Here is a 25,463-nt window from a genome sequence, read left to right on the forward strand (position 1 = left end):
TGTTTTATGTATTTTCCCCAGTTTTCTAATTGTTTAAGGAGTTAAGTATGGTCTTTGTTATTACAATGTAGCCAGAGTAAAAGTCAGTTAATAGATTGTTGCTTACTATTTTTTATGCATCTATATTGATTGATATAGTTACCAGCAATAATCTTTCTGAGAGTTCTTTAACATTAACTATAGATATACTGCTATTATAGTATTGATTTAAACAATTTCTAAATCAAAACTATAGGCCTTTGGACTACTAATCTAACACACTTGAGACATTCTTCTACCTCATGTATGTCCTTGTTTGTGCACATTGACTGAACTTCTCATATCTTGAATATCCTCACCTTTTTCTCCAACCTTGCCACTTTGACAGAGAAGCTTTCCATAAGTGGGTCTCAAACTTGAATACTTCCATTGGCCAGAAAGTTGATTCAAAATTGGGACTATCCAAGCTTAATTTATGTGGTACCTATAATTTATATAGACTATGATAGTGAGCCTGCATTGCTCATTATGAAGATTTGTGGCAAACTTAAACTAAAGACACCCAAATTTATTGAAAACAAATCTCTGGTGTGAACACTTTAAATATGTAATGTCATGAAAGACAGCAAAAATTTGAACTATTCCAGTTGAAAGTAGGCTAAATAGGCATGAGAGCTAAATGCAATCCACAATTTTAAATTATACACTTGATTAGAAAAATTGACATAAAATAAAATATTGACAAGATGTGAATATATGGCTTATGTTAAATGATAACAGGGCATTCAATTAAATTATCTTCATTTCATCATTTTACATGGTTGGGTAAAAGAAAGTTCTTATCCATGGGAGATATATGCTGTAGCATTTTGAGTTAAATATTCACCATGTCTTCAAAATGTTCTTAAATAATTTTGGGGAGATATATAGAGAGAGAAAAGAGAAGAAATGAAAAAATACATGTGAACATGTACAAGTCAATAAAATGAAATGTTAGCATTTGGTGAATCGAGGTAAAAATTTGTGGGAGTTAATTTTATTATTACAACTTATGTAGCTTAGAACATGTTTTAAAAATGAAAATATTGAAGGCAATCTAAGCAAATAAAACCAAACAAATAAAAAATAACACTCGAGGAGGTAAGATGGCGGAGGAGTGAGGAGAGGTTGCGGTTTTAGGCTCCGGAGACCCGTCTGCAGTTTGGGCTAATTGCAGACAGAACATCTCAGTGAGCAGCTGGACATTGGTGGGAATTGAGCCAAGGCACTGCTGGATTACAGAAAATCCATCTGGGAACAACCTGTTTAGTGAGGATAGCGGAGAAAAAGGGGACGAAACGGGATTCCTGACTGGGGCGGCTGCCCGAGCTGCGGCGGGAAGCACACAAAGGATTTTTGGCGACCACAGGCTGCCCGGAGAGGAGGCAGGCGGAAAGCGGATCTCTGCCCGCTGGCAGGGACGGGACTCGACCAAGTGGCATTGGCGCTGAAGGACAGGAAACAGCGTGCTGCCGGGCAAGTGAGAACATAATTCTCCTTTATATTTTTCTCTAGTGGACGGTGGAGATGGGAGGAAAGTTTGGGGGTGGTAGGCCGTTCTGGAGGAGGCCAGGCGCAGAGGCGCAATCATCCACTCCCCAACCCTACCCTTGGGTCGCGGGGCGTGCATAGGGAAGTGCTCTCACTCACTGGCTCAGGTGCGTTGGGCCGTGAGTCCAGGCATCCCTCGGACACTCCCCAACGGACATAAGATCAGTGCCCCTACGGGCACAGGGAGGGCCCACTGAACAGGCAGAGAACCGTGCACAGACACCCCTAGACAGCTCCCGTGGGCGCAGGGCCCCAGGCCGGAAAGCAGACCACTAGCGCAGGCTCTGTTTGTGCCCGCCCAGACGGGTGAGGGAAGGCAGGCGGCTGCAGCACGGGAACAGCGGGAGGAGGCGACCCACGGACGCTCGCTTCCACTGAGCACATGTCCCCAGCCCTGCCCTAAGAGGCCAGAGAACAACTCCCTGTGCTCGGCTCAGCGGGACTGAGGGCACGGGGCAGCGCGCGAGCGCGAAAGCACCTCAGCCCGTGGTCAGGGGGCGCCAATCACAGGGAAAGCTCTCGGGCCCTCCGCGACTGCAGGGACGCGCGCAGGGATTCCTCGGCATGAACTCGGAACTGCCGCAGCCCAGCGACAGCAGGAGCCAATCCCGGTGAAAGCGCTCGGGCCACCCGCGAGTGCAGGGACGCGCGCAGGGATTCCTCGGCGCGAACGCGGAACTGCCACAGCCCAGCGACAGCAGGAGCCAATCCCAGGGAAAGCGCTCGGGCCGCCCGCGCAGGCAGGGTCGCGCGCAGGGACACCTCGGCGCCAACGGGGAACCACCGTGGCCCGGCAGCAGTGGGCTCCAACCGCGGGGCAAACTCTTGGGCCGCCTGAGCGCGCAGGGGCTCGCGCGCAAGGGCTCGAGCGCAAGGGCACCTCAACTGGCTCCAGCGGGCAGCAAGGGAGCGCGCCGTGCCGGCAACCGCGGGCGCGCCCCATAGCGGCAACCAGGGGCGCACACCAGTCCTGCAAAAAACAAGAACCTCTGACCTGCCACACTAGACCAGCTGCGGACCCAGAAAAAGAAGGCAACACACCAAGGCTAAAATGGAGTAAAAACATCGTTTTTAAATTTTTTTTTCCAAATTTTTTCTCCCAAATTTTTTCTCCCTTGTTCTTTCTTTCTTCCTAATCATTTCTTTTCTTTCCTTCTTTCTTTATTCTTTTCCTGGGGTTTTCTTTGGGGGGGTGTTTGGGGGGTATATATATTTTTTTTCAATATTTTTTTTCCTCTCTCTTTTTTCTTTCTTTCTTTCTTCTTTATTCTTTCTTTTCTATCTTTCTTTGTTCCTTACTTTCTTACCTTTTGGGGTTTTTTGGAGGGTTTGTGGTAAATTTTTTATTTTCTTCTCTTTCTCTCTTTCTTCTTCTCTTCTATTTTCTTGGGGATTTTTTGGGGGGGTGTCTTTCCTTCACCTCTTCCAATAATAACAAACTTTATCTCTAACGTGTTGCATATAACCTCTCCTTCTCATCCTTTCTCTTTAACCGTTGTTTATTCGTTTGTGTGTCTAGCTTAGCCCCCCTATCACTCTAAATAATATAATATAATTACTATATAAACCCAAATACAATACAATCCCACTTTCTTACTATATTATGTATTTTTCTATCCTTTTCTTCTATTTTTATTAACATACAATGTAAATATTACTAACTGGCTTGCACAGTCTCAAATATTAATAATCTATCACCCCCTCTATCAAAAATTATATTTTTCTTCCCCAAAAACAACTCTTATCTATTCTTCTTATAGTATAAAAGCTCAAATCTCTTTACATTTATATTAATACGGGCTAGTAGGCTAACGATAGCAGGATAGAGTGGGGGATACTTTTTGAGGGTGTGGGTCTCCTGCCTGGGCTGTGTGTTTATGTCTTTAACAGCATATCCACAAAAGAACTCAAGACAAAGCAGATAGAGTGATTCTCAACCAACTAGCCAGAAGGAAGATCCTATCAAAGAACATCTGAAATATAACCTAACAGCATAAACAAACGACATAAAGGGTAACTCAAGAACATCAGGCTCAGGATATCAAAGAGACTGCACCACTGAAACTCCCAGACCTTCGATAAAGAATATTACACCACAAAGGAGGGAAGTCAAAGCAGACTACCACCCCAAAAAAAATAATAAATAAATAAATAAATAAAAAGAAAAAGAATCCAACATGGTAAGAGGCAAAAATAACCCCTCAATGAAAAGAAAAGAGGAATCCTCAGAAAGAGAGATAGATGAAATAGACATAGCCCAAATGTCAGACATGGAATTCAAAACAATGGTGGTAAAGAAGCTCAGTATACTCGACATCCTTAAAATCAACTATGACAACCTTCAAGGAAGTTACCAACAGCTCCAAGAAAATTACAGGGAACTTGCAGAGAACTACACCAGCATAAAAAAAGACATAGAAATTGTTAACAAGAACCAGGAAGAACTTAAGAATACAATCTCTGAACTGAAAAACACAGTAGAATCAGTCAAAAGCAGACTAAATGAAGCAGAGGATCGGATTAGTGAGTTAGAAGATAATGTAGAGAAAAACTCCCAGACAATACAGCAAAATGAAAAACGATTGAAAAAATATGAACAAGATGTAAGGGAATTACAGGATAGCATTAGGAAAAATAATTTAAGGATCATCGGAATACGAGAAGAAGAAGAAAAGGAACATGGAATTGAAAATCTGATAGGAGAAATAGTGACAGAAAATTTTCCGAACCTGATGAGAGAAAACGCTATGCAAGTCCAAGAAGCAATGAGAGTTCCAATCAAGAGGAACCCCCAAAAACCCACTCCAAGGCACATCATAGTTAAAATGGCAACATTCCAAGACAAAGAGAGAATCCTAAAAGCAGCAAGAGAAAAGCAGCAAATAACATACAAGGGAGCTCCGATAAGGCTATCAACTGATTTCTCAACAGAAACATTACAAGCCAGAAGGGAATGGTCAAAAATATTTCAAGCAATGAAAAACAAAGGCCTACAACCAAGAATACTCTACCCAGCAAGACTCTCATTCAAAATAGAAGGTGAAATAAGGAGTTTCTCAGACAAAGGAAGACTAAAAGAATACATCTCCACCAAACCAGCATTGCAAGAGATGCTAAAGGGAGTGTTCTAAGAAAAAAGAAGGAAAAAACAAGAGAGGAGAGGAACAGAGGTACAAAGGGAAATGAATAAATACACGTCAATAATAACCTTAAATGTAAATGGATTAAATGCTCCAATTAAAAAACATAGGGTAACGGAATGGATAAGAAAACAGGATCCACATATTTGCTGTCTACAAGAAACACACCCGAAAACAAAAGATTTACACAGACTGAAAGTAAAGGGATATAAAAAAATATTCCAAGCAAACGGACCGGAAAAAAAAGCCGGGGTAGCAGTTCTCATATCAGACAAAATGGATTTCAAAGCAAGGACAATAAAAAGAGACAAAGCAGGACATTTCATAATACTTAAAGGAACAATCCATCAAGAAGATATGACTTTGATAAACATATATGCACCCAAGAGAGGAGCACCCAAATACATAAAGCAAATACTAGAAGACCACAAAAAGGATATCAACAACAACACACTCATAGTAGGGGACTTCAACACTCCATTATCAACAATAGACAGATCATCAAAGCAAAGAAACACCAAGGATATACAGACATTGAACAACACACTAAACCACATGGATCTAACTGACATATATAGAACTTTTCACCCCAAAGAAGCAAAATATACATTCTTTTCAAGTGCATATGGGACATTTTCAAAGATAGACCACATGATAGGTCACAAAACAAGCCTCAACAAATTCAAGAAAATTGAAATCATATCAAGCATCTTTTCAGATCACAATGCCTTGAAACTAGAAATCAACCTCAGAAAAAAAAATCAAAGACACCCAAACTCATGGAGATTGAATAACATGCTATTAAATAATGAATGGGTTAACAATGACATCAAAGAAGAAATCAAGAAATTTCTAGAAACTAATGATAATGAGCACACAACAACCCAAAACCTGTGGGACACAGCAAAAGCAGTCCTGAGAGGGAAGTTTATAGCAATACAGGCATATCTGAAAAGGCTAGAAGAATCTCAAATAAAAAACCTAACCACAATGCTACAAGAACTAGAACAACAACAACAAACAAAGCCTAGGGCAAGAAGAAGGAATGAAATCATCAAGATCAGAGCAGAACTAAATGACGTAGAGACTAAACAAAGAATCCAAAAAATCAACAAAACTAGGAGCTGGTTCTTCGAAAAAATCAACGAAATCGACAAGCCTCTAGCCAGTCTAATCAAGAAAAAAAGAGAGAAGACACAAATAAACAAAATCAGAAATGAAAGAGGAGAAATCACGACTGATACCTCAGAAATACAAATGATAGTTAGAAATTACTTCAGACAACTGTATGACAAGAAATTTAGCAATCTAGAAGAAATGGACAAATTTCTAGAAACATACAACCTTCCAAAACTGAATCAAGAAGAAGTGGAAAGTCTCAACAGACCAATAACAAAGAAGGAAATTGAAACAGTAATCCAAAATCTCCCGGCACACAAAAGCCCTGGACCGGATGGCTTCACAGGCGAATTCTACAAAACATTCAGGGAAGAACTAACTCCTATCCTCCTCAAACTGTTCCAAAAAATCCAAGAAGAGGGGAAAATCCCAAACTCTTTCTATCAAGCCAGTATTATCCTAATCCCCAAAGCAGGTCAAGACACAACAAAGAAAGAAAACTACAGGCCAATATCACTGATGAACATCGATGCTAAAATCCTCAATAAAATATTGGCAAACAGGATCCAGCAATATATCAAAAAGATCATACATCATGATCAAGTGGGCTTCATTCCAGGGATGCAAGGATGGTTTAATATTCGCAAATCAATAAATATAATACATCACCTAAACAGAATGAAAGACAAAAATCACATGATCATTTTAATAGATGCAGAAAAAGCATTTGATAAAGTACAACACCCATTTATGATGAAAACACTCAACAAAATGGGAATAAAGGGAGCATATCTTAACATAATTAAGGCTATATATGAGAAACCTGAGGCCAACATCATACTTAATGGACAAAATCTGAAAGCATTCCCCCTGAACTCAGGAACTAGACAAGGTTGTCCACTCTCTCCACTCCTATTCAACTCAGTCTTGGAAGTCCTAGCCACAGCAATCAGACAAGAAAAAGAAATAAAAGACATCCAAATTGGGAAAGAGGAAGTAAAACTTTCATTATATGCAGATGACATGATAGTATACCTAGAAAATCCTATAAACTCCACTAAAAGACTACTCGATATAATAAGTGAATTTGGCAAAATCGCAGGGTACAAAATAAATATACAGAAATCTAAGGCATTTCTGTACACCAACAATAAAATAGCAGAGACAGAGACAAAAAAGAAAATACCATTTACTATAGCAACAAGAAAAATAAAGTACCTAGGAGTAAACTTAACCAAAGAGATAAAAGACCTGTATTCTGAAAATTACATAACATTGAAGAAAGAAATTAAGGAAGAAACAAATAAATGGAATCAAATACCGTGTTCTTGGATGGGAAGAATCAACATCATCAAAATGGCCATACTACCCAAAGCAATTTGCAGATTCAATGCAATCCCTATTAAAATACCAATGACATATTTCACAGACCTAGAACAAATACTCCATTAATTCATATGAAACCAAAAAAGACCCCGAATAGCAAAAGCAATCTTGAGACAGAAGAACACAGCAGGAGGAATCACAACACCAGATATCAAACAATACTACAAAGCCACTGTAATCAAAACAGTATGGTACTGGCATAAGAACAGACATATAGATCAGTGGAACAGAATAGAGAGTCCAGAAATAAACCCAGGCCTCTATGGTCAACTAATCTTTGATAAAGGAGGAAGGAACATAAAATGGAGTGAGAAGAGCCTTTTTAACAAATGGTGCTGGGAGAACTGGATAGGGACCTGCAAAAAATGAAACTAGACCACCAACTTACACCACACACAAGAATAAACTCAAGATGGATCAAAGACTTAAATGTAAGCCGTGACACCATAAAAGTCTTAGAGGAAAACATAGGCAAGAAAATATCAGATATCTCACGTAACAATCTCTTCATGGATACATCTCCTAAAGCAAGAGAAATGAAGGAAAAAATAAATAAATGGGATTACATCAAACTGAAGAGTTTCTGCTCATCAAAAGAAAACATCAGCAAGATGAAAAGGAAACCAACCATATGGGAAAACATATTTGCCAATGACATCACAGACAGGGGACTGATTTCCAAAATATATAAAGAGCTGATACGACTCAACATCAAGAAAACAAACAACCCAATTAAAAAATGGGCAAGGGACCTGAACAAACACTTCTCCGAAGAGGACATACAGAAGGTCCATAGACACATGAAAAAATGCTCAACATCATTAGCCATCAGGGAGATGCAAATAAAAACCACAATGAGATACCATTTTACACCAGTCAGAATGGCCATCATCAACAAATCAACAAGCAACAAGTGCTGGCGAGTATGTGGAGAAACGGGAACCCTACTGCACTGTTGGTGGGAATGCAGACTGGTGCAGCCACTATGGAGAACAGTATGGAATTACCTCAAAAGATTAAAAATGGAACTGCCTTTTGAACCAGCGACTCCACTACTAGGATTATACCCGAAGAATCTTGAAACACCACTTCAAAAGAACTTATGCACTCCTATGTTCATTGCAGCACTGTTTACAATAGCTAAGTGCTGGAAACAACCTAAGTGCCCATCTGTAGATGAGTGGATCAAAAAACTGTCGTACATTTACACAATGGAATACTATGTAGCAGAAAGAAAGAAGGAACTCCTGCCATTTGCTACAACATGGATGGAACTAGAGAGAATCATGCTTGGTGAAATAAGCCAGGCAAAGAAAGAAAAATACCATATGATATCACCTAATACAGGAAACTAAAGAACAACACAAACAAAGGAACTAAATAGAACAAAGAGCAGAATAGCAGTCAATAGTGGGGAGGGGAGAGGGAGAGAAGGGGGATAAGTAAGGGAAGGGATTAGTCAAAGAACCCATATAAAAGACTCATGGACATGGACAACGGGGAGGGATATGATTGCGGGAGAGGGGGTGGGTTGGGTGGGGGAGAGAAATTAGGGGAAAAAGGGACAAGTGTATTTGAAAAACCAAAATAAAAAAAAATAACTCATTACTAAACAAAATAGATCTATATGCCAGAGTTACTGACAAACTACTATAAAATTTATTAGTCTTTAATATATCCTTTATATATTTGGATCCTCACAGTAGCTCCTATTTCTGTAACACAAGCTTGATTACATTTTACTTTCTCTTATTTCCTGTGTGCATGTTTTTTGTTTTTTGTTTTTTCTTTTTTTACTATTGAAAAAGCTACTTTAAGGTGGGTTCTAATCTCTGTCTTATTTATGTATTCCTACAGGAGTTGGGGAAATTTGGAATATTTTGAGCACAACGTGTTCCATGAATAATTCTTTAATCTGTTAAACTTACATGAATTTGGCAGGTACACCAAAATGAGAACTTTCTATGTTGTGTTTGGAAGTTCCTATTATCATTAGCATTTTTACTGAAGTTTTTACTCCTAAGCAATCATGACAGTCATGTAATCTCTCTTCTCTTTAAATGATTCTAAGACTGAGAGAAACTCAGTGGGAGTTTGGCCAGAAGGAGGAAGTATTCCAGAGCACAGAAAAATGTCATTAGTATGTATATTCACACACACACACACACACACACACACACACACATCACTCTCTCTGTGCTTTCATTTCCAGGCCCAGTTAGAAATTCAAAAGTGGACCCTTACTGAATTGCTCTAAGTGAAACAGCCTGATCAAAGCACTGACATGTTAGTGAAGCTCTAAAAAGTTTCAGTGAAAGATCCTCAAAGGACTGAGTCACAGTTAACTAATGTTTTGTTTTAGGAAATGTCTACACAGAATGTTAGATCAAAGAGTATTAAAAAGGTTTTCCTTGTATGTGACCATTTCAGAAGATATAATCAATCTTAACAATTCAGAGCATCCATGTATGAGCTGCATTCATCAGTCACCAGTGGGGTACATATATTTCATAATCAAGGCCCTATACATTGCCTGTGTACTGGTAACTCAGTCAAGTGTAGTATTAATGTATCCTGTAGTATTGGGAAAGTTAGCCATAACTAAGGATGTGTCTTCATTTTGATTAGGTCACTACCAATACAGGACCAAGTTTTGTATCCATTAATTCAAGTAAAATCACAAATTCCCATGGTGAATAGCTAGCTCTATTAGATTATATGTGTATATATAGTCTACAATGTGATGTTTTTATACATGTTTACATTGTGAAACAATTACTACAATCAAAGTAATTATCATATCAATAACTTCCATAGTTACCATTTTTTTAATGAACAATCACCTTATCAGGGGGTAATCATGCCCTTAAAATTTATCTTAAATTGATCTGTAGTGGGGAATTAATACAGATAGATACATGGCTTAAACTCTCTTCACAGAGAGTTGTTAGGAAAGACCGTATTGCTTAATGAATACGGAACCCAGGAAAAGGGAGTTGTTAAGAGCTCTTACTAGCAATGAGAATATTCTGATATTCGGCTTATTTAGAAATATTTCTTTTCAAGGGGTGAGAATTTCTCTATAACTTTGTTGCTTTTAAGATTTTCTCTGTCTTTGGTTTCTGGAGTTTTATTATAGTGTGTCTTATAGAATTTTGCTTTGTAATGAAATTTTAGAGTGGTTTGTTAGCTTTATGAACTTGGATGTCTAAATCTCTCCTCAGGTTTGGGGTTTTCTCAGCCATTGTTTATTAAATTAAGTTTTCTCCCTCTTTTTTTCTCTCTTCTCCTTTGAGGACATGAGTAGAATATTTCTCTTAATGGTTCCCCTCAAGTCCCATACACTTTCTTTGTTCCTTTTCATTCTTTTTCCTTTTTGCTTCTTTGACTAGATAATTTCAAATGATCTGTCTTTGAGGTCACTGGTTCTTTCTTCTGCTTGTTCCAATTTGATTTTGAAACTTCATATTGAAGTCTTTAGTTCAGTCAGTGTAGTCTTCAGATCCAGAATTTCTGTTTGTGTATGTATGTGCCTTTTTTTTTTTACATTTTCTAGATCTTCATTAAACTTCTCATTTTGTTCTTATATTGTTTTCCTGGTTTCATTAAATTGTTTACTTGTGTTCCCTTATAGCTCTTTGAGTATCTCTAAAACAATTATTTTAAATTCTTTGTTTTACAATTCCTGTATTTCTATTTGTTTGAGGTCAGTAACTGAATTAATTGTTCTTTTTTAGTGGAGTCATATTTTCCTGATTCTTCATGATTCCTGTAGCTTTGTGTAGGTGGTAGGTGACTGAACATTTTCAGAACCAGTTATTTCTGACTTTGGTGAGAAAAGACCTTCAACTGTTGGTGGGAGCATACTAGAGCATTCTGTGACCCTGGGTCTAGTAATGCAGGGTAGAAATATAAGGGGTGTGTGGTGGCTCCAGTTTTGGGGGGCATTGTTACTCATTAGATCATATCACTGGGATCCACAACATTAACAACTCTGTGGTTCTTGGTAAGTGCTTCAGAGGGTCCACAGAGGTTGAAAGGGTAGTATAATTCTTCAGCAGTGACTCCAAGTCCAGTGGCTAGGGACCAGAACCAAGGCAGGCATTGACAGTGGCTGAATTGAATAGTGTTCACTACTTGGTTATGAGGGCTAACTGATAGTGTCTGTTTGGTGGCAGGGGAAAGTTGCAAACATGCATTTAGTGGTGGGAGCCAAGGAAAGTAACAAGGGTTATGGCCAACTTCAGGTTGCAATTGACAGGGGCCTGAGTTGTCAGTGTGCACTACCATTGCTGCTGGTTCTCACCATAGGCATATGGTAATGGAGGCTGGTGTTGGGAGTCAGTCTAGGGGCATGCAAATGCATTGCTGGAGGAGCTAGTATCACGTTAGCACAATGGTGCAGACTAGCAATAGGAGAAAAGGCTGAATCTTGAACCACACGCAGCTACAGGGACCCTGACTATCAGCATGCACTCCTATAGCTGCACAGTCTATCCACAGGTATGCACACAGCTGTGGAGACTGGTGACAGAGGTCAGGTTAGGAGTGTGCAGATGCACAGATGGAGGGAGTAGCAGCAGATGAGTCCAGTAAAACAGGAACAGGGTACAGGTATTCTCCACAGTCCATGGTTTGGGGGAAGTGATACAGCTTTTAAGATACTTTGCATATCTATGGCAAGTTGATAGCTAGATAATAGCTGTGCTATTGCCTTAGGGCAAAAGGTGTATGTGACTTCCAGGATTTAAAAGGGAGGGCAGGCAACCTTGAGAAGAGGAGCATGATGGATGAGCATGTTGTAGCATCCTTGTGAGAAAAAAGTAGTTAAGCAGTTTGTAATCAGGATTTGGCCATTTGGCCTAGGCTGGTAAAAAAGCAGGCATGCTGCTGCTTTGATCATGCTTGTTCTAGCTGAGTCTGAAGCCACCAAGGACTCTGCCTTGCAGACTGGGACTCTATCTGGATTCTTGGAACTTGGGATGTATGGAGAGAACTTCACCATGATCCAGTGTAACACAGCACATAGTTTCCTGCACTATTATATGGGAGCTGAAGATAACATATCCCAGATCCTGAAGGAGAAAACTGACAGATAAGGGATTGGGAACTATTGTACTTGCTTTTGGTTTATAACCTTTTGGGGAGCAAGAGAAATGCTGGGTGTTGTGGGAGAAGAGGGATCCAAGCAGGAGTGCTTCCAGCTCCCCCAAGGTTGAAATATTGTAAATGAAGACCTGTTTTTCTCAATGATAATTGTTGGGTAATACACAAAGGTGTCACATGAATGAGCTCCACTTTTTTCAGTAACAATACAGGCCAATAGCTATGAAGGCCCCCACTGTCAGGGTGCATCGCTGCTGCCACACAATATCCTTACTGTGTTCATACAGCAGTGGAAGCTGGTGTTGAGAGTTAGGCTGAAAGCAGGAAGATATACACCTGGGGGATAGTTGTATGGAAGGCCAGTGGTGTAGGACAGTGACAGGAGATGGGACCAAATCCTGGTGCACAAGTAGCTTGAAGGCCTTGACTATTTATATGTACTTCCAAGGATGTAAGATCTTACCATGGTTGTACACACAGAGATGGAGGCTGCAGACAGGTGTCAAGCCACCAGCAACAAGCAAAGGCACAGGGGTTGGGGCTACCCCCAATTGTGTGCATCATGGTGGGGTGTTACTTGTGTGCTTCTAGGCTGGTGTCTTGCACTCACATAGCCACAGATGCCTGGGCTGGCTTCTGGTGTGGGTACTGAACTCTGGTAGAGGTGGAGTAGGTGTAAGGAGCAAGGAGGGACTTGGGCGGCTGGCATCAGCAAATGCAAATACCCTTGGTGCAAAAACTGGTGGAAACTGCAGGGTGTCTGCATGAGTCTGGTCACTTGTTTCTTGAATTGTGAAAGTTTCTGGGGTCCTCTGCAGAGCAGGATACGGTGGTTGATCCTACTACATAGCTGATATTGGTAGCTCCTGCTTTTCTTTATTTCCTTTTTTTTTTTTTTTCATTACATCTCAGCTTTGCAAATCTCTGAATGGAGTGAAACCAAAACATATCTTTCATGATTTGTCCCAAAAGACTGGGGAAACTGGTTGTTCATCCTTCTTACTCTTTCCCAGTGAGGGAAATTCCAGCCCATATGTTTCCTATTGACACTGAGCAAAGCTGGCTTTGGGTATGGAATGACACAGACACCATGAAACTCTTCTTCTTACTGGTTTTGTCCAATTATTCTCAAGTTTTTGTTCCACTATATTATAGAAGTCTCTTTTAATCTTTAATTAAGTTTATTGAGGTAACATTGGTTAACAACATATAAATTTCAGGTATACGACATTAGAATCCAGTATCTTTACATTCTATTATGTGCTCAACATGAAAAATCTAGTTTCCTCACATTACCATATATTTGAACCTCTTCAGCCAGTTTGCCCTCCACCACCCTCATTCCCCTGTGCAACCAGTATTCTGTTGTCTGTATCTATAAGTTTGTTTTGCTTTGGTTTTTTTTTTTTTTGTTACTTTTTTGTTTTATATTCCACATATTAAGGAAATCATATGGTTTTTGTTTTTTTCATCTGATTTATTTTACTTAGCATGATACCCTCAAGATCTATGCATATTATCTTAAGTGAACTCCAGAGCGCTCCTGGAGCTCTTTTTGTTTTTGGATTGCTATCTGCTTGTTGATATTTCAGGGGTCCTCTACTCTGTGATCTTGGTGATGTCTCTCTTTTCTCAAAGATACTCTTTAAGAGGAAGTGCAGATCATTCTAAGAAGCACCAACAAACAATAGGAGTCACAAAAATGGGGAGACAGAGAAACAACCCCCCATCGAAAGGAAAGGCAGAGTCCCCAGAAAGAGTGCTAAATGAAATAGAGGGGAGCAAACTATCAGATATGGAATTGAAAGCATGGATTATGGAGAAGCTCAATGAGCTCAGCGGAAACTACAAAGAACTCCAGAAAAACTACAGTGAACTCCAGAAGAACTATAAGGAACTTACTGAGAATTATACCAGCATCAAAAAGGACATGGAAGCTATCAATAAGAGCCAGGAGGAAATGAAGAATACGATCTCTGAATTGAAGAACACAGTAGAAGGAATTAAAAACAGGATAGAGGAAGCAGAAGATCGGATCAGCGAGTTGGAGGACAATGTAGACAAAAACTCACAGACAGTGCAACGAAACGAAAAAAGACTGAAGAAGACTGAAGAGGCTCTAAGACAGCTGCAGGACAACATGAAACGTAATAATATCCGTATCATAGGAATTCCAGAAGGAGAAGAAGAAGAGCAAGGGATAGAAAACCTCTTTGAAAAACTAATGACAGAAAACCTTCCTAACATGAAGAGAGAAAGAATCATGCAAGTCCAGGAGGCACAGAGGGTCCCAATGAAGATGAACCCCAACAGGCCTACTTCAAGACACATCATAATTAAAATGGCAACATTCAAAGACAAAGAGAGAATCCTAAAAGCAGCAAGAGAGAAACAACTAATAACATACAAGGGAGCTCCAATAAGGCTATCCTCAGATTTCTCAGCAGAAACACTACAAACCAGAAGGAATGGCAAAATATATTCCAAGTAATGAAAGACAAAGGCCTACAACCAAGAATACTCTACCCAGCAAGGCTCTCATTCAAAATGGAAGGTGAAATAAGGAGTTTCCAAGACAAAAGAAGGCTAAAAGAATACATCTCCACCAAACCAGCATTGCAAGAGATGCTAAAGGGTCTGCTTTAAGAAGATGAAGAAACAGAGAGAGACAGAGAGGAACACGAGTACAAAGGGGGAAAATGACAATGAATAAGTACTGAAAGAAAGAAGGAACTTCTACCATTTGCAACAACATGATTGGAACTAGAGAGAATTGTGCTTAGCGAAATAAGCCAGGCAACAAAAGAAAATTACCTTATGCTATCACCTGTTACAGGAAACTAATGAACAATACAAACAAATGAGCAAAATTGAACCAGAGGTATGTAGACAGGGAATAAACTAACAGTAACAAGGGGGGAGATGGGAGGGAGAGAAGTGGTAGGAAGGGGAAGGGTCTGGTCAGAGAACATGTATAAATTACCCATGGACATGGACAACTGGGTGGAGACTGAATGTGGAAGAAGGGGGGGCAGGGTGCAGGGAAGCAAGAGGGGGAAAAAAGTGAGACAACTGTAAAGGAAAAACAAACAAACAGAAAAAATTTTAGTGGGAGGAAAAATAAAAATATAAAGAATAGAAATGCAAGTTCAGTGAATATTGGAAGGACAAAGATTTTCCTTCACACTGTATATATTTTCTCCCTATCTGATCCCTCCAGAATTTGGCATTCTAAAGAAGTAAGTAATGACCTAAGTTTCTTTGCATAAAACTAATAAGACCAGTTGTTAATAGAGGTTTGTTTTTTTTTTTTTAACTAAGACTTTGAATGGAATGTCATGCCTAAAGGAGACATGCTTGGGCTTTGGTTGTTACCAAGAAGGCCTGAGCAACTGGGACTGACTTTCAAAGGTAATAAAAGTCCACGAGATAAAAGGCCTGGTACCTTGGATGGATGAGCGGTCCATAGCAATCTTTCCAGGGAAGGAATGAAGGTTGTTTTCCTGAAGGATGGCTAGAGGGGACCTTAAGGCACAATGGAGAACCAGGAGGACCTGAAAAAGACAGGTGTTTACAGGCAGGGCTGAATGCCAGGTATGTGGCTCAGCTTCTGTGCCCTGAAGGGCAGACTGAAGGTCACCCTAAATGTTCCTTGTGTAAGTTCCAGCAAAACAGAACTAAAGATCATAAGTGATCATTTGCTGCTCTTGTTGTGTTTATGCAAATGAACAGGATAAATTAAAAATGAACTTAATGCAGTCCCTTTAATGACAAGGAGGGTAATCTTAGGGAGAAAAATCACAATTCAAGGAAGATCACAATGTCCAGTGGTAGGCTATAAAGTAGTGCAGCTAACCGTCTTTAAAGTTTCTTTTCATTTAAAATTTGTTTTCATTTGAAAGCTAAACTATGTCTGTGGCATTATCAAAGATGTTTAATTTACAGGCAAGAAGAATGTCAAATGCCTTGGAACTGGATGTCTTTCCGATAAGACGGTCCTACAGATTTAGAGACTTGTATGTGGGTTATGTTACATAAATTAACATGTGTTTTCTGTTTTCAAAGGGCATAAGCCTATGATCTCATTACCTGAGTGATTGTCTGTACATATAGCCCTCACTTAATCCTGTTTGCATTGCTGCCTCCTGAGACTCAATGGTTTGGCTGAACTAAGTGGCTGGGTTTGGGAAGAATGGGGTGGTCTGTGGGCTTCACTTTAAAACTGGTTTCTCTTTTCTATCCTAATGGCTTGGACAGAAAGAGCCCAGAGGCCTGAGAGGGGGGAAACCTAAAATATTTCCCTCAGTCCAAACTAAGTATAATGGGCAAAAGGGTTTTGGACAGGTGAGATGTACCTGGCATACTTTCCTCCAAAGAAGCCCTTCTTTTCCCTAATGTGGGACATTGAAAAATTAAGACCTGTCTTTTGTCATCTAGTGGTTACGGATTGAATGATGTCCTTTAACCCTGTTGCCCCCAGAATACAACCAGGATGCCAGCCTGTTAAACCAAGCATGCCATTTTCCGTGGACTGCCAACCAACTTGGAGTCTGCACGATCCTACCCCTTGTGGGAGGGCCACCCTCTCCTCCACACCCCCACTCTTATTTGGGATTTCTTGACCCAAGGGTAGGTAGGACGACGACCATGTCCAGCTTGAAGCAGCTAGAGGAGCTCTAGACCTTCGTCCATTGTCCTTTATAAGATTGTAAAGTGTCTTAAGTCTGAGAGGGAGGGATTGTTATTTTTTATTATTAAAATATTTAACTAATTAATTAATTATTAAAAAAAAAAGAAGAATATATGAAATGGTGAGGCGGGAGAGTTTGTATGTATGACCCATGGGCATGGACTTGGGGTGGGGATTGTTGGGGAGGGGTGGTGCTGGGTGGAGGGGAGCAAAGGGGAAAAAATAGGAACTATTGTAACAATATAATCAATAAAATATACTTAAAAAAAAGATACTCTTTAAAATTCCCCATTTATTTCTTTTTGAGCCTTTACTTGTTCAAAATATCTTAGTAGAGCAATATCAAGAAGAAAACTCTTGGATCTAGTACAGTTATAAAATAAACAAATTGCCATGTCTAGTTACATGGAACAAGATCAATTAGAAAAGTAAATAAAATACTACAGATGGCCATGTCAAATCTTCTTCCAGACTAGAACCTACAAATCCTATGAAGGTCATGAAGTTGTCCCTTTCTTCTTCAGCTGAATAGTTTTCAAGGAAATTGAGCAAGGAATGAAATATATCTGTCTTTGTTAGCTAATATGGGGGAAAGCATGCCGAAGACTTCTGAAAATAATTTATGTCTTCAAGTCAAGAACAGATACTTCATTTTTGTTGGGTCTAATAGGGGTAATTTAATTTTGAAGAAAATCTTCTGTGGTTCATTGAGGGAAATTTTCAGTGAATTTCCCAGCTGTGTGTGTGGCTCCAGAAATCCTCTTTTCCCTCTCTATCCATCAAAACAGTTTTTAAGGCAAGTAGGTCTCCCACATTAGATTGTGAACTCCTTTCTGAGCAAAAGCAATGTTTATTAATCTTAGATATTTCCCTCCACAAGGCCAGTATAGTATCTGACACAGAATAGTTGCTCCATAAATAATTGCTAAGGAAAATCAAACCCATCTAAGCTTCATGCTACCTCCTCAGGGCCCTGTGGCCTTAAGGAGAAAATGACTATTGATAGTTTAATCATGTAAAAGGTATGTAAAAGAGTTTATGTGTTACATCTCTTGAATAAAAGGCAGCTTCATCTACTTGCAAAACACAAATCTCCAGAAGGCTCTTATGAAGTGAATAAAATTATGGAAATGTACTGGCAGATTAGAGCAAATAAAGTGAATTTTCTGTGAAGACTGAATTCACTTTAGATGTATGAAGAGTCTTGCTTATAGGCTGCCTCTAAACCCTAGTACACTCATCAGAATAATCTGTGACCCATAAAGAATTGAAAATTTCATAGATTAATTTCTCAGTGACTAGATTATATATTAACATGTAGAATGCAGTGAATTATAAAGATATATTTAAATTTGCTAATTTTGTGAGTTACAGCTTTTTGAAATTGGTGCTGTGACTCTAGTGCAAAGATCATTCTGTGTACTATACAACAAATCACCCTAGGCCCTAACAATGTTTACTGATGCTCCAAAATGGGTGGGACAAAAACATACATTTGAAAGGGCATAAGAACAGAGTACCTAGTGTGTCTGAGGTAGTCAGTCATACTGGAGTCACCATCAGCAAAGTTGAGGAAAAATTTGTGAGCCAGGGATCCCACAGCCACTACTCTGGCATATTTTACATAAACTACTAAAGATGAAACTTTGCCTCCTACACCTAATAAAGACCCTGATGAAGGCAGATTAGGCAAAATTATATAACTTTTGCAGTTTTCAAAGTCATATAAAAATTAATCAATTTTGCATATTCATAGTCAATGAAAAGACTACATTTTATTCAAGTGAAAAAGTGAGCCACCATAATTTCTGTTTATGAGACTATAGAAAACAATATGACACATGTAAAAAAAGTTTTCACAAGTTAACTTGTGTGCCATCTCTTGCACTTAAGATTTTGGTCTATTATTTTATTTGTACAGTGACAGGAATACCATATCAAACAAGCTAATGAAGTGAGGTTTTTCTCAATTGTTAAAAGGGTGTTTCCTTTCACTCCACTTTCCAGAAGGATGGGTCTCTGTTTTACTTCCAGTACAAGTGTGAAGGTCTCCTAATAACCATCTAACATGGAACTAGCCTGGATGGATATAGTGTTGAACTTTGACCTACCTTGAAACCAGCAGCCACCTAGATCCCCAGCTATCACATTATGCAAATTTTTCTTTGTGTGGGCCCATATTTAGTGTCTTTAGTACTACCTCTTTCTGAATGCCTGAAGGAATAAAAAAACACAACCTCACTACTCGTCCTACCACTGACATTCTGGGATAAATTACCATAGGACTAAAAGTGTGCCTGTGGCATAAGAAATGTATATTGAGCATTTGTAAGATTATAAAAATAATTGTGATAGATTCTTTATAAATTAAATGGGATATATGCTTAATATATAGCAAAAGTACTGAGTAATTCATTTGAGAAAATGTTTTAATTATTTTCTGCGTCATCCATATAACATGGCTTGGGTACAATTTTTCATATACATTAAGCCTGGCTTGAAGCTAGCTATTTGCATGTCTAAAATACTCCAACAAAATATTGATTTGAAACCACAGTGGAAAACCCCTCAAAATTAGTAATTTATGTTTGCCCTTATTCTATTCTCCAATCTGGAACAAGAACACTGAACTCTCCTCTGCAACTCTCACCCAAAATTAACATAAGTATACGTAAGCACATGCACCTTGAAACTGAGTATTGAGAGTTTCTAGAGACTAAATCATATCTCCTTCCAACAGTTATTTGAAGATTTTTACACCTTCTGGTAATATTTACTTAATCATACATCGTAATTACATAACTGCGCATTGTAATTATGTGATTACATGTGTTTACACTCAATAGAAAATTAGATACAATCACCCTTAGAACATAAACACATGATGACAAAAAGTTACTTGATGGAAACCAAGAATCTACATAGGAAGTAAAATTGATTAAATTATATTCTTATTCTGCTATTCTGAGTCTTTCTGTCTGGTAGTTTTCATGATATAAGACTAACAAGGCATCTTTCATTCAGGATGAAGAACAAGCTTTAGAAAAGTATACTTACTGAAGCAAATAGAAGTGAAAAAAGAATCAGGAAAACACTGTATGGTTAAATTTGATAGGCTCTCACTATGAATTAATACTGAGATTATATTTTTTAATTTATATCATTTTTGATGATTTAAAAACTTATTGGGGTTTTGACAAATGGGGTATCATTACATGTAGACAGCATTTTAGAATGAGAGGCTTGCATGCTTCCATTTTTTCTGCCCAGTCATTCAGTCACCCATTCCTTCATCTATCACATACATATATGTTGAGTACCGTCCACGTACTGGGGCATGAGTTAAACACTGGTCTATGTCCTTATTCTTCAATCAGCACCTCAATGCTTTTACCTTTTTCCACAGCATGTAATGCATATGTTTCCCATCGAAACCTTCATTTGGTGTCTATCTCTATCAGGTCTTGATGTCACCTACGTCATAATGAGTTCTCAGGGTCTCAGAAGCTAAAAAAAATCATGTTGAAGTATTCAGGAGGTAAGGGGTGTTTTCAGTACTGGTTCTGACAGGAAGAGTCAATAGTGTTCCTTTCTGGAGGTCATCATATGTTCCAGGCACTGTCTCTACTCAAGTTTAAAGCTGTAAGCCAAGGTAATATATCCAGTCTTTGAGTAAAATACCCTCCTAATGTGTATGTCAACCACTCTCACTAGATTCTGTGTTCCTTGAAGAAATAGATACCATCTGAATAACATCCAGTGCATAATAAAGGATCTTTCATGGGACAAGTTCCCTGTATATGCTTGCTAATTCTCTGAATGAAGAGAAAATAATAAGCCCAGCCACCCCTGCCTATATTTATTTTCTGTAATAACCAAAAGTGAGATTTTTTCACATGAGTACTATTCATATATTTCTGAAATCTTTAAATCAAATATATATTGTTCATACTCTATTTTGCTTACCAACTACCAATTGTCATCATTATTCTAGAGGTGCTTGATTTAAATATATGCTAACTCTTCAATTGAAAGATAATATTAAAGGGAAGATGGCGGAGGAGTGAGGAGAGGCTGCGGTTTCAGGCTCCTGAGACCGGTCTGCAGTTTGGACTAACTGCAGACAGAACATTTCAGTGAGCAGCTGGACACTGCCAGGAGCCGAGCCAAGGCACTGCTGGATTAGACAAAATCCATCTGGGAACAACCTGTTTAGTGAGGATAGCAGAGAAAAAGGGGACCAAATGGGATTCCTGACTGGGGCGGCTGCCGGAGCTGTGGCTGGATGTACACAAATGCTTTTTGGCGACCACAGGCTACCCGGGAGAGGATTTGGCAGGAGACCGGACTCGACCAAGTGGCATTGGCACTGAAGGACAGGAGACAGCATGCTGCCGGGCAAGTGAGAACATAATTCTCCTTTATATTTTTCTCTAGTGGACGGTGGAGAAGGGAGGAAAGTTTGGGGGTGGTAGGTCATTCTTGAGGAGCGCAGGCGCAGTGGTGTGCTCATCCACCCACTAACCCTCCCCTTGGGTCACGGGGGCGTGCATAGGGAAGTGCCCTCATTCACTGGCCCAGGTGCGCAGGGCTGCGCGTCCAGGTGCCTCTCAGACACACGCCAACAGACATAAAATCAGTGACCCAATGGGTGCAGGGAGGGCCCACTGGACACGCAGAAGACCATGCCCAGTTGCCCCTGGCCAGCCCAGTGGGTGCCAGGCCGAAGGGCCAGGCCGGAATCCGGAGCGCAGAGCACTTGCCCAGGCTCTGCGCGTGCCCACTCAGGAGGTGCGGGAACGGTGGGCAGCAGTGACTCACAGACACTCACGTCTACTAAGCACAAGTGTCTGCGGCCCTGCCCTAAGAGGCGAAAGACCTACTCCCGGAACACGGCTCTGCAGGCCTGAGGCTAGCTCCTCAACCGCTTGGGTGCACACCTGCACTCGAGCCAAAAAACACCTCGAGGGCTTTCTTGGAGCGTGGCCGGCTTCCTCGGAGCGCAGCACGGCCGGCTTTCTGGGAGCTCGGCGTGGCAGGCCGGAGCTTAGTTCCCGGTACACCTTGGGCGCCCACAAGCCAAAAAAAACACCTCGAGGGCTTTCCCGGAGTGCAGCGTGGCCGGCTTTCTCAGAGCGTGGCGCATCCAGCTTTCTGGGAGCGTGGCACGGCAGGCCGGAGCTTAGTTCCCCGAACACCTTGGGCGAGCACCGGTACTCGAGCCAAAAAAACACCTGGAGGGCTTTCCCAGAGCTTGGCATGGCCTGCTTTCTAGGAGCGAGGCGCGGCAGGCCTGAGCTTAGTTCCCCAGCCACCTTGGACACGCACTGATGCTTGAGTGAAAAAAAACACCTCGCCAGCTTTCCCAGAGTGCAGCGTGGCCTGCTTTCCTGGAGCGCGGCATGGCAGACCTGAGGTGGGCTCTTGGCTGCCTTGCATTGCGCCCTGCCGGCCACCTCGCGCACACCACTGCTGCAAGGAATAGGAATCTCTGACTCATCACATTAGACCAGCTGTGGACGCAGAAAAAGAAGATGACACAAGAAGGCTGAACTGACATCTCCACAAAAGAATTCGAGATAAAGTGGCTAGAGTGACTCTCAATCAACAAGCCAGAAGGAATATCCTAATAAAAAAAAAAATCTGAAATATAACCAGACAGCATAAACAAATGATATAAAAGGTACCCCAAGAACATCAGGCTCAGGAGATCAAAGAGACTGCACCACTGAAACCCCCAGATCTACCATAAAAAATCTCATACCACAAAGGTGGGAAGGCAAAGCAGACAAATCCAAATAACAAAAACAAACAAGAAGAATCCAACATGGTAAAACGCAGAAACAACCTCTCCATGAAAAGAAAAGAGGAATCCCTAGAAAGAGAGGTAGATGGAATAGACATAGCCCAAATGTCAGACATGGAATTCAAAACTATGGTGGTGAAGAAGCTCAATATGCTCGAAAACCTCAAAAACAACTATGACAACCTCCAAGGAAGTTACCAACAGCTCCAAGAAAATTACAGAGAACTTGCAGAGAACTACACCAGCATAAAAAAAGACATAGAAACTATCAACAAGAACCAGGAAGAAATGAATAATGCAATCTCTGAACTGAAAAACACAGTAGAATCAGTCAAAAGCAGACTAAACGAAGCAGAGGATTGGATTAGTGAGTTAGAGGATAATGTAGGAAATAATTCTCAAACGATACAGTGAAATGAAAAAAGATTGAAAAAATATGAACAAGATGTAAGGGAATTACAGGACAGCATTAGAAAAATTATTTAACGATCATAGGAATAAGAGAGGGAGAAGAAAAGGAGCATGGAATTGAAAAACTGATAAGAGAAATAGTGACAGAAAATTTTCCGAACCTGATGAGAGAAAAAGTTATGCAAGTCCAACAAGCACTGAGAGTTCCAACAAAGAGGAACCCCCAAAAACCCATTCCAAGGCACATCATAGTTCAAATGACAAGATTCCAAGACAAAGAGAGAATCCTAAAAGCAGCAAGAGGAAAACAGCAAATAACTTACAAGGGAGCTCCAATAAGGCTATCGACCGATTTCTCAACAGAAACATTACAAGCCAGAAGGGAATGGTCAAAAATATTTCAAGCAATGAAAAACAAAGGCCTACAACCAAGAATACTCTACCCAGCAAGGCTCTCATTCAAAATAGAAGGTGAAATAAGGAGTTTCTCAGACAAAGGAAGACTAAAAGAATACATTTCCACAAAACCAGCATTGCAAGAGATGCTAAAGGGAATATTCTAAGAAAAAGGAAGAGAAAAAACAAAAAAAGAGTAGAGGAACAGAGATACAAAAGGGGAATGAATAAATACATGTCAATAATAACATTAAATGTAAATGGATTAAATGCTCCCATTAAAAGATATAGGGTAATGGAATGGATAAGAAAACAGGACCCACATATTTGCTGTCTACAAGAAACACACCTGAAAACAAAAGATTTACATAGACTGAAAGTAAAGGGATATAAAAAAGTATTCCAAGCAAATGGACCTGAAAAAAAAGCTGGGGTAGCAGTCCTCATATCAGACAAAACGGATTTCAAAGCAAGGGCAATAAAAAGAGACAAAGAAGGACATTTCATAATACTTAAAGGAACGATTCATCAAGAAGATATAACACTGATAAACATATATGCACCCAACATAGGAGCACCCAAATACATAAAACAAATACTAGAAGACCACAAGAAGGATATCAACAACACACTCATAGTAGGGGACTTCAACACTCCATTATCAACAATAGACAGATCATCCAAGCAAAGAAACACCAAGGATATACAGGCATTGAACAACACACTAAACCACATGGACTTAACTGATATATATAGAACTTTTCACCCCAAAGAAGCAAAATATACATTCTTTTCAAAGGCACATGGGACATTTTCAAAGATAGACCACATAGTAGGACACAAAACAAGCCTCAACAAATTCAAGAAAATTGAAATCATATCAAGCATCTTTTCAGACCACAATGCTTTGAAACTAAAAATCAACCTCAGGGAAAAAAATCAAAGACACACAAACTCAGGGAGAATGAATAACATGCTCTTAAATAATGAATGGGTTAACAATGACATCAAAGAGGAAATCAAGAAATTTCTAGAAACTAATGACAATGAACACACAACAGCCCAAAACCTATTGGACACAGCAAAAGCAGTGCTAAGAGGGAAGTTCATAGAAATACAGGCATATCTGAAAAGGCTAGAAGAATCTCAAATAAAAAACCTAACCATAAAGCTACAAGAACTAGAACAGCAACAACAAACAAAGCCTAGGGCAAAAAGAAGAAAGGAAATCATCAAGATCAAAGTAGAATTAAACGACATAGAAATGAAACGAACAATCCAAAAAATCAACAAAACTAGGAGCTAGTTCTTTGAAAAAATAAACAAAATTGACAAGCCTCTAGCCAGGCTAATTAAGAAAAAAAGAGAGAAGACCCAAATAAACAAAATCAGAAATGAAAGAGGAGAAATCACGACTGATACCTCAGAAATACAAACAATTATAAGAAATTACTACAAACAACTATATGGCAAGAAATTTGACAACCTAGTAGAAATGGACAGATTTCTAGAAACATATAACCTTCCAAAACTGAATCAAGAAGAAGTAGAAAGTCTCAACAGGCCAATAACAAAGAAGGAAATTGAAACAGTAATCCAAAATCTCCCTGCACACAAAAGCCCAGGACCGGATGGCTTCACAGGCAAACTTTATAAAACATATAGGGAAGAACTAACTCCTATCCTCCTCAAACTATTCCAGAAAATCCAAGAAGAGGGAAACATCCCAAACTCTTTCTATGAAGCCAGTATTACTCTAATCCCAAAACCAGGTCAGGACACAGCAAAGAAAGAAAACTACAGGCCAATATCACTGATGAACATAGATGCTAAAATACTC

At 39.7% G+C, this 25,463-nt stretch overlaps 1 pseudogene; it reads right to left on the minus strand.

Moving 5' to 3' along the window:
• The window catches only part of LOC149990767 (putative ATP-dependent RNA helicase DDX53), a 70,992-nt pseudogene extending 48,721 nt beyond the window's left edge, over positions 1 to 22,271 (minus strand).
• Between the last annotated feature and the right edge of the window lie 3,192 nt (positions 22,272 to 25,463).

This window comes from Furipterus horrens, unplaced genomic scaffold (assembly GCF_987537825.1).
Source record: "Furipterus horrens unplaced genomic scaffold, mFurHor1.1.pri manual_scaffold_17, whole genome shotgun sequence".
In the NCBI taxonomy this organism is placed as follows: Eukaryota; Metazoa; Chordata; class Mammalia; order Chiroptera; family Furipteridae; genus Furipterus; species Furipterus horrens.